The sequence below is a fragment of the Chiroxiphia lanceolata genome, chromosome 13 (genome assembly GCF_009829145.1).
Source record: "Chiroxiphia lanceolata isolate bChiLan1 chromosome 13, bChiLan1.pri, whole genome shotgun sequence".
NCBI classification, from domain to species: Eukaryota; Metazoa; Chordata; class Aves; order Passeriformes; family Pipridae; genus Chiroxiphia; species Chiroxiphia lanceolata.
Window position 1 is genome coordinate 6,210,371 of NC_045649.1, and position 10,999 is coordinate 6,221,369.

General features: G+C 43.2%; 1 protein-coding gene across 1 annotated transcript in view; it reads left to right on the forward strand.

Moving 5' to 3' along the window:
• Positions 1-5,578: 5,578 nt before the first annotated feature.
• Positions 5,579-10,999, forward strand: part of KLHL36 (kelch like family member 36) — a 46,779-nt gene continuing 41,358 nt past the window's right edge. Inside the window, exon 1 of the mRNA XM_032701604.1 lies at positions 5,579-5,592. The gene's annotated coding sequence lies outside the window, so the exon portion shown is untranslated. The remainder of the gene's footprint in view (positions 5,593-10,999) is intronic.

Consider the following 10,999-nt stretch of genomic DNA (forward strand, 5'->3'; position numbering starts at 1 on the left):
CTGGAAAACAGCAGCCAGGGCAGGGCCTGATGTCTGAGGACAAGGTCACAACTAAGTTGGTTTCCTGAGTGCATGAGGAGAGGTGACTGCCTGACACAGCAAAAGCTGGGGAAGGACCAAGCCCTCAGATTATCTTTAACTGGTTGAAATGGGAGACCAGAGCACATCATAAAAGGCAAACAACTTGCAGGGTTCCTTGGGGGCTTGATGCAAAATGCTGTTGCTGCAATTGCACTTAAAAGGAGTCTAAAAAACCAAAATAGATTGTTTGGGGTGTCTTATGACACAACTTTCATTAAACTCATAAAGGTATCATCTGCAGGGCTGGGAAGTGCAGCAGCTGCAAGGAGCACCCTTTCCACTGGGCAAACATAAGGCAGCACCTCTGAGGAAGGCTCTTGCTCACATTAAGCACCCTGCTAATCAAAGGTTCCACCTTGGTGCATATTTTGACACATCAGTGATGAGTTCTTTAAACAATGATTATTTTCTGAAGTTGTGGCTGTTTTTAAAAACTTCCATTATTTGAAATACAGTCAAAATTCTATAGAATATAAGTCCTATTATGCTCTTATCTTGTGGGTGTATGGGGGAGAAAGAGAGGGACTAATGAATAAACTGGAAAGACTTTCAGTTCATGTTTTCTGGCACTTTGGGCTGTTGGACAGTACATGACACCTTGCACATTTTTCACTTTGTTGATTTTCCTGCCTGTGAAGTGACATGAAAAGCCTGAAGATTTCCTGTCTGACACAGATTGTTCATCTGATGGGAGACTGATGTCTCTCCTTGATGTAAGACACAGCTGAAGAAAGGACAGCACAACCAATTCTCAGGAGAGCCCAGCTTGGGTGGCTTTCCACAGGGACACAGCAACTTAAGTGGGATGCTCATATCACTCAAGGGCCAGAAATGCCTGCTGAGCAAAGGTGTCAGAATGTTCCTTCCTGACCTTTAAAAAAAAGATTCTGAAGGCTGGACAGAACATTCTCAGCAATTATAAAATGAAGATGGCAAATAAATTAATAACTCAACTACCAAAGTGCCTTCTATGAACAAGGACAATTTTTTAGAGTACATAATAAAATGCAAATCCCTACCAGAATGGGATATTATATTACACTCAGGCCCACTCAAGATATAAGTGTATTTAGACACATGAGGATACACCAGTAGAGAGGATTTTCTGTTAAACTGGAGCAGACAAAAGATTCCTCAGTTCCTTTGCCTTGTTATTGCCTTTAAGAGCTGCAGGAATGCAAAGAGAACAGCTCTTATTGTGGCCTAAAATAAGTTGAAATCACTCTCAGACAGATCTGAGTAGGTACAAGGACATTACAGGGTCAGTGGCAATGGTGTGGAACAGAGCAAGGAAATTCAGGGGTCTCCAGATGAGTCTCAGTGATGGCCACAATCGTACATCACACACCTCTGTCACTCATGTTGGGCTGATAGGCTGGAGTCCTCTATCCTGCAGGAATGAGAAAGGGACTGAAATCATCAAAAAGGGGTTTTCCACACCTAACTTCTCTTGTTCTGCTTCTTTGGAAGAGGACTGTGGGGTATTGCATAATTTCCACCTTTGTAGAAAAATTTTGTCATAGAAAGAGTCTTATTAAATAATGCCCTGCTGGGATTGAGTTACAGAGGTGGGTTATCTGAGCACTCCAGAGTGCTCTGAAAATAGAAGTGGGAAAATGCTTCAATGAGGGAGAAAATACATGTCTGTTCATAAATGTTAATGTGAAATGTCCTGGAGTGTTGGAGACAGAAAATTGTGGCTATTGAATTAATTTGCTCACTAAAAATACTCTAGTCAACTCCAAATAGTCTCCTCTACTCAATTTTGTTTCCAAAAGCTTCTGAAGATTTTATCTTTGAAACCAACTTTCCTTTCATCTTCTGCTTCATCATCTTTGGTGATTCTTTTGGAGCCAGTTCTTAATTTTTTTTTTTCCTGAACCCATTTCATTCCTTGTCAGACTGGCTCACATGTAACCATTGCTGTGTCTGCCATTGAGAACACACATTGGTTGTGGGTGTCAGATACAAATACCTAGAGACAAATTCCTGATTATGTACTCATAATCTCCCTCCAGTGCAGTGTAGAAGTTTCCCTTTAAAATCCAGGGTGCTGTAGATTTATGTCAAAGCAATGACTGAATCCTTGTCTGGGCACTTAGAACCTCTTCAAGGTGAGCTGGCAGAACTCTCTGGGTGTGCTGGGCAGCTGGAGTGCCAGGGCAGCCCTTGTCTGCTGTGGTGATGTGAACAGGGTGTGCTTTGAGTAGTTTGGTTTGATTCTATGACCTGTGGGTGTGCAGATGATGCTGCCATCCCTCCTCTGTATCATTTTCTCACTGGTTTTGTGTGGTGGAGGGAGAGAAAAATGGAGTAAAGGCCACTAAGGACATTTCTCCTAATTGCTCAAGGTTAATCTGGAACTTGGGAGAGGAGATAATTCAAGTCTCTGATAAAATTACATATTGCTCCTGAGGGGAATGATCATTTCATTTTGATGAACTATGTTGAGAACTTTGGGGTTTATATGGGTCTTCAGCAGTTTGGGGATCACTAACTGATCCCTAAATGTATCAATGTCCAAACAGATTATCACAAGCACTGAAGTTAGAGAAAATTAAATGTTAATTTAGAGGTTCTGTGTCGTCTGAATTCAGCTGCCTCTCTCCACTGATCCGTGGGTGAACCAAAGGAAATAAAAGCTGGACACAGAGGTGATCCAATCTGTGCCATCGCTTTCCTCTCGTGCGCTGGGATACAGGTGTACAGGAACTACAGGAACTCTGTATGTCCTCTCCTTTATCACTGGGTAGCCAACAAATATAGAAAATATGGATCTTCTTTAAAGCTTTTCTCACAGGACTGATGGCTGAAGAAAAAAAAATCATCACTCCTACATTCTTTAGTTAACCTGAAAAATGGCCTCATTGTATAGATTATTTTTCAAGGAACTACATCACAGAGGAGATTACAGCTACTAGAGCAATCCCACCAGTGGAGATGACCCTTTGCCAATATTAAGCACCTCCTGAAGTTAATATAACACTGTCACAGGGAAAGGAAGGTGTAAAAAACACAACTGTGCTGCAGTGGTGAAGCTGTCAAAGAGCACTGTAATACATCCCTTTTAGTGATCGCTTCTTCCTGAGCCCACCAACCTGAACATCTTGGCTTGGTGACCTTGCTGAGAAACACCATTTAGATTTAATAGATGCCCAGCATGCCCATCCTTTCTGTAGCACTCACTGCTTGAAAACTAGTCCAGGACACCTGGCCCTGTGCTCTGCACTAATCTGAGCTTGTTTTTAACCAGCACAGTGGGGAAGCTTCGCGGCATCGCAGATGTTTGCTCGGTGCTCTGTGCCACTGATTTATTGTGGGGAAACCAAATGTACCTGCTAGTGTGAGGGGAGGTAGAGGAAAGATTCTGAATCAAATTACCCTTCCTTTTTGTACTTCATTAAGAACACAATCTCACCCAAGGCTGAAAAGCTTTGGTTTCAGTTTGCACAGACACGTCCTATGTGTCTTCCTGTCCAAATTTTTTACCCTTGCATATTACAGCAGTACCTCTGTATCTGGGCCTATAAATAATGATGGCAAAAAGCTTATTGATTTCAGCTGAGCAGGAGCCAGTAGAAGCTGATTTTACCTGGCCAGTGTTCTTTAACAGATGTAACTCAGTAATAATTCATGTAGTTGAATCTAATATCAGACTATGAATGCACAATAAAAACTAATCATAGTTCTGAGTCTTTTTTTCCTCTCTGCTTAATCAACAGGAACAGAGAGAATGACCAGATGACCTGTAATAAAAGGGTTTATAATTTCTTTGGCACTTCATTGCTGAAATGAACATCATCTTTCACTCTGGAAGAGTGAGAGGGTAACACAACATCCTATTACTATTTATAAGCCATTTTCTTTGGTGATGCTTTTACCACACCACATTTGTAACTGTTGAAACATAATCTGGACCAGAAAGCCTAGAATGAAAAGGTGGTTGTTCTGTAGAAGAGGATAGTGAGGTACAATTTCAATCAAGGGATAACAGAGTTTATATCACATGATACCAGGAGAGGAGACGTTGCTGTGTTTTACTTGCACAAGGGAATTTGTGGAGGTACATTAGTTAATCACTGCAGCAACCTACAGGGTGTCCAGCCACGGGGAAGCTGAGGGGACACAGATAAGTGTTCACCAGTTCTGTCCTGGAAAATACTGGAGGTCTCTGGGAGAGCCTCAGTACCTTCATATCTCAGGTATTGTCAGGCTTCATGGAGGTTTATCCCAAATCCGTCTCATGCACAAATTGATCTCATACACCAGGAAGCTGGAGATCTCTGTCTCTTCTTAATGTTCAATGATTTCTGAATGTAAACTATGGATGTGTCTTTCTCCCTTCCTTGAAATAGAGTAGAAAGGCAAATCTGGCTGTGGATCCCAGTTCTGAGTTTCAGGCCTATCTGTGATTTATATTGGTCCATAGTGCTTGTAGCATGAAAAGTGCTCTGTTCCTGTTCCATCTCCCATATCTCTGATTCAATGTAAACCACATTTCCCTCACAAAGAACCTTTCAAAAGCAAAGAATTTCAAAAATCACTGCTATGAATGACCCAAGAACCTACATAGTAAAGAAGTCCCCAAATGGTCTGTCCTCATTGCAGATTTGTTTGTTAGCTTGAATTTCTTGGTCCAGCAATGGGTCAATTTTCACACACTAACAAAAAGATCTTTTGTCTCCTCAAATATGTGTGAATTTCATGGAATCCTTTTAGGAAAAAGAAAAGCATATCTTTATTTTCAAAGTGCAGCATGCCAGAACCAGTTCCCTTGAAAACATCCTCGCCTCTAACGTGTTTTTCATTTGGAAAATCTATTCCCAAACTGATATTAGTACCAGTTTTCAGGAACCACTCAAGTGTGTTCCTGCCTTGACATCTGTTGGTGTAAATAATGTAGCAAAATTCAGAAGAATTATTTGTATATATTTAAGCAGACCTGTAACTGGGTAGTAACTCTGACAACCTGCTTGTAAATGCAGAGCTGTGCTCAATTTGAATACTATATCCAGCATAGAGGAACAATATAATTATTGCTGGATCACACTTGCAGATTGGATTTACAAGTTGCAACCAAATAAAGGAAAGAAATGTCAGACTGGCACAGAAGTGTCACCAGGGAGCAACCTTGGGAACAGTGAAACTTGGAAAGGAAGTTTACAGTGAAAGCTGTTTTGTTGTTGTGATTTACATTTCCAATAACGCTAAACCCCAGGAGAATTTTGGCCTGTGTGGAGTGTTTGCAGGCTGGTGAATGCAGAATGGGGACTTGCTCCACTAACCAGATTTTAAAACTCACCAAAAAAATAACCTTGTGGAACTGAAAGCTGTGCATTTATGTTAGGGATACTTGCAATAATAGGGCGATAATTAATTGACAGTTGTCCTAACTGGACTCTTCTGATCTTAGTTTAAGACTTAATTGTTATCATTTCCCACAGGATTTGCTATGCAGAGTAACCAGTGAGCAACCTCCTCCCCTTCCCTCATCTGCTGCCTACGGGATGGGTAAGTAACTCTCCTTCATTCTGCAAACAGAGATGGACTTGTTGGGAGCAGTTTAAAGGCTTGTATGGAAAAGACAGAAAGTTTAGCAAACATTTCGCTGCTTGTACTTCGGTTTTTGAGCATTGTGCCCTCATGCCTTGAGTAAAGGTCCTATTTTATTGTGTCCAAAGCCAGAGTGTAACCAGGACCTCCCTACCCAGCTCCACCCCAGATGCTGTTTGGAGTGGCTGCTTTGTTTTGTCCCTCTGTGTTAAGTGAAGGCTTTGTGTTCTCCTGCTGTTTATCCTGTTCAGAGACTTTCATGTATCAGTCTGTTGAGAGGAAACCTCAGTGATCTGCAAGCAGGTTCTGAGCTGTTTGTCTGGGGTGGCAGAGTGTGCCAGGAGGGCAGGGCTGGCAGCTGGGGGGCGGTGACCAGTTCCACACCTTCTTTTAATCTGCCCTTACATTTCTATCACAGCTCTTTCCCAGAACATCTTGCAGACTCTTTTTTAAATTTCGGTCCAGCGTACACTAAAATCAAACTTTCTTGGTTTCTTGCCTGGTTTACACTTAAGGGGATAAGCTTGTGCTGGTTTGATTTAATTCCACATCAATTCTTAAATACTTTTCCTACTGCAAGACTCCAGCTTTTCTGGCTCTACTAAAAGCATAATTTGGTATAAGTCATAAACCCTCCTTCAGACAACTTAATCTGTTCAAAATGGGGCTGAAGAGGAAAAAGAGCACTATAACAAACAAAAGCTTGTGTATCCTTATTTAAGGCTGAGAGCCTTATGGCTGTGAGAGATGGCTTTTTAATTTGGATCCCTCTAAGACTTTAAGACATTTCCATTCCAGTTGTTTGCTCAGTCCAGAGTAGAGCTGGCTCACTTTTGCCTCACAACTGCAAATGCATCTGAGCTCAGTGAAAATACACTTTGAATCAGTTCTTGTGTTACTGCACCTGAGACAGTGAAGATGCTTGAAGTTCAGAAGAGAGACAAGATCAAATCTAATCATCTGTGCACTGCAGACAATCGTATTTCTCATTTGTTAAACCCAATCACTGGTGTTTCATTCAATCATCTACTCCAAAAGAGAGAGCTCTTGCTTTGTGTAGTAAAAGACCCGGTGAATGAGTCAATTGAGTCAATGGTTTTGTTTCTTCCAGAGGTTAATCACCTTCACTTATAAAAGCTCATGTACACTTTGTTGTTTCAATCTGTCTGTCGTCAGCCTTTAGCCACTGATTCTTGTTCTGTCCTGCTGTGCTCAGCTACGAGACACCAGTTCAACCTCCAGCAAAACATCGCCTTCTCTCCTCCCCTGCAGACCAGGCAGCCTGGTTGCCGTTTACAGCCTGATGCCCCATCCCAGTAGGTTTTGTTAATTGGATAATATTGTTAGTTGAATCTCCTCTATGTCCCAGGTCAGTGATTCTTGGGATATGCCATCCCATTCACCGCAATTAAATCAGCAGCCAGGGCAAAATGTGTTCAATTTATGACCGACTCCTCCGTGCACTTGTGTAATAATCCTCAGATAAACTGATCATGAGATTGTACTGCTTAAAGCCACTGTTTATCTTTCCAAGCACTTAAGGCATTAAGTGTCAGGATGAGAGGAAAATGAAATGTTGGCAGAGAGTTTTCAGAAACAAACACGAACTGGAATATTAAGAATCTCAGTGCAAGGAGGGCCGTGGAGCAGATTTATGGTTTCATCTGAGAGGTTCAAGCTTTTAAATAAGGGAGATAAAGACAATAAATGTTGTAGCCTTTCTGATTTACGGCTCTGACGTAAGACATACCTACTGCTCTGTACAGATCATGGTTGAGATTCTCTATCAAATCACCCCATAATTGCATCCATCCTCACCCAGTGTGATTCTGGAAGCTTAAGGATTCTCCAGGAATCCTTGTATGTTAGAAGGAAGATAGCCAGATGTAAGATGCCTCCTAGAAAACAGCTTAAAAGAGAAGGAAAGTGCTTATTTCTGACTTAAAACGTAGTTTTGTGATTCGGTCTCAAATGTTTTTCATCAGCCCTGTAATTCCACCTGAACTAAAAGTGTTGGGGAAAAAAAAAGTCAAAACATTTTCAAACAGAATAAGAAACCTGGTGACAGCCATGGATATTGAAAACAGCTGCTTGTCTGGGTCATATAGTGAATATTGACACATAGATAAGGACACTGGAACCCTTCCACTGCAAAATACACAAGAGTCACTTTTCATCTGGAAAAAAGAACAGTGCTTCTCTCTGTTCTTACAGGGTGTTTTTAATAGCCTATGGATAACAGAATAATTTGTGACTTTATGACATTAATATATTTTATGACATAGAGTTGTGGCTCTTATTCTGAAAAAAAAAATGCTAGTAATTTTACTATAAAACTTTAGGGACTTTTGTGGGATTTTTGCTCTTGAAAATTGTAACAGTTTTTAGTTTCATTTTGGTTTGGAACTCGGCAAAACTGAGACATTGAAATCTTAAGTAAAATACATTTTAATGCTCTTTGTTATGATAACACACCCTTTGTTGTTACACTGGCGATGGAAGAGAGCTGAAAATTCAGACTTTATCACAGCCTGCTCTAAGTCATTCTGAGCTCTATATTCTGTAGCAAGATTTCACAAAAGTTCCCTCACATAAAACTTTTTTTGGCATGTAGTGACCCAAAAATCCCTGTGCAAAGGCAGCATTCACACCTTGCTTAGGGTGATCTCACCACAGCTCCTTTGCTCTCACAATCTGACTCCTCTGAGGACACCCCTGAGACCTGTTTGATTTCTGATTTTGGCAAAACACTTCTTCCCATGAAAACCAACGTCAGAATTAACTTCAGTGGGACAAGATTCAACTCTTATTATTTTTAAATCGTGTCACTAATATACTTATTGGAGCCTTGCCCTGGGTGTAATAAAACCTGGTTTAAATTGCTGAAGGGCTCAGCTGCTGCCTCCAACAGCTGCATGGCTGTAATTTGCCAATAGGATGTATTACATCCTGATTACAGTTTCTGTTGAGTGATAGGCCAAAATTACAAGGCAAAAATGTGGCTAATCATGATAAAGGAGATAAGTCTATTCATCCACTGCCCGCTTTTAATATTTGCAGAGCAGATGCTGTTTGTTCCCTTCAGCTGCATTTACATGGAAATGCACTCTCATTCTGAAGATGTCTTAAGGTTAATGAAAAACTTTATTGGACATTTGGACAGGGGAGGGAGGGAGAAGGGTGAAATATCTTGGAAGGTTTCTCTTGGCTTCCCAGCCCAGATAAACTCACACAAATCAACCAGTCACTGTAAGAAAAGCAAAGTGAGCTACTCCAGGCCAGAAACAGATGTCTGTGAAAGTTTAAGTCCCATGTTTTTGGCAGATGGATTGGCAGCATAGGTGTGAGTCACACTAGGAAAGGCTGTACCACTCCAGGGATTAAGGCTGGAGTGGGCTGTGCATGTCATTTATTGCCCTTGTTCCCACCAAGCAACACGGAGTCCTTCAGGCTGCAGTTAAACCACCTCTGGTGTTTTGGCTCACTGGGCCATAAAACCAAGCCTGAGATCTCAGAATCACAGGCTGGTTTGGGTTGGAAGGAACCTTTAAGCTCATTTAGTCCCAGCCCCTGCCATGGGCAGGGACACCTTCCACTATCCCAGGTTGCTCCAAGCCCGAACCAACCTGGTCCTGGACACTTCCAGTGATGGGGCAGCCACAGCTTCCCTGGGCAGGTTAGGGCTGCATTAACACATCGCCACCATGATAGACCAGAGAGGTCCCAAAAATGTGAGACTTGTGGGTGGAGGAAGTCTCACTTATAGTTTAATAAGAGATATGTCCCCCAGGCTTGTGGTTGCAGCCTGGGGGAGCCTGGGGGATACCCCCAGTTCCTGCTCTCAGCCCCACCCGAGCTGCCCCAGGCTGCAGGAGAGGCAGTGCCAGCCCTGAGTGGAAGAGCATCCACTGGGAACAGGGAAAGAAAACGAGCTCGTCAGGCCCGGAGCTGAGTTTACAGCCCGAACAATGTCCGTGTTTGTGCTGCGTGTGCAGCACTGATCTGAGCTGCTCTCGTACCCTAACACATAAAATATCTTGTATCTCCCCTCTGCCCCTCTGTGCACCCCTCTGCTCCGGTGCCTTGTTGCTAAATAACTGCCACAACTCCGGCTGGAGGGATTAGATCACCCCGGGGGTGCTCGCAGCAGAGCCTATTTATCGCCAGGGGTAATCTGGTATTACAGACTCTGGCATTACACTCTCCCCGGGCCAGCCTCTATAAAAACCCGGGCAGAGCCCGCGGCGTTTCCAGGGGCCGGTCGTGCTGCCGGCGTTGCCTGGCTCAGCTATTTTCTATTCTCCAAAGCCCTGCTTACTCCTGGGAGGGAGAATTTGCTGCTCACGTGTTGCAGGCTGCTCTGACTCACGGCAGCCTGGCTGTCTCCACGCTCAAAGCACGATTTTGCCCCTGGGTACCGAGCCTTTCCCTCTCCAGCCTCCTAAATGTGTCTGGGGGGAGTCACCCATTCACTCCCTCCCTTCCCACCATCTGCCTGCGCTGCTTAAAAGTCCCCCAGTCGGGGCCGCCTGAAATGAACTCATCTGCTGCGTGATTCTATTAATCAAGGAGGTTTTGGAGGATATTTCTCCCGGCTCTTTTGCTCCGTCCCTGCTAAAAGTGGATTCTGCCCCACGCACTCGTAATGGGGAGGGATAGAAAATCCTCTGGCAACGCCAAATATAAAGCAGCCACTGAGCCGCGACACGAGGGAACGGCAGGCGCCTGTAACGCAGCCCTCTGTGCAGCAGCAGGTCTTCAGAGCCTGAGGAAAGGGCTGATGAGGCAAAAGCAGGTTTAAAACACCAAATGGACACAAATCAGGGCACCTGACTGTATAAAAAGTTCATTTAAAATGAGAAAGGAAATGCACGTCTCCTATGGTCACTAGCATAAATCCCAGGATGGAGCGTTATCAGTGTGGCTGTGATAAGGCGAGGAGTGCATTGAGTCCCCAGCAGGGCTGTGGGGCCCTGGAACACATGGGCTGCTGTTTCTGCTCCAATTCTATGATGAAAGGCCCTTTCCTTAGCAGGGGTATTGTGCTCCAGGAACAACAGTGTAGTCTGGTTTATATTAATGCAGTAAAAATACAATTTTGAGGAAGAATTTCCTCACTGAGAGGGTTGTCAAGCATTACAGGGGTTGCCCAGGGAAATGGTGGACTCACCATCTCTGGGGCTGTTCAAGAAACTGGATGTGCCACTCAGTGATATGGTTTAGATAACAAAGCAGTGTTCAGACAAAGGCTGGACTTGATGATCTTGGAGGTCTTTTCCAACCCTAATGATTCTGTTATTCCAATGTTCCTGAAACACTGTGAACTCCTGATTTGCAGGGTTACAGCACAAATAGGTATTCTTAA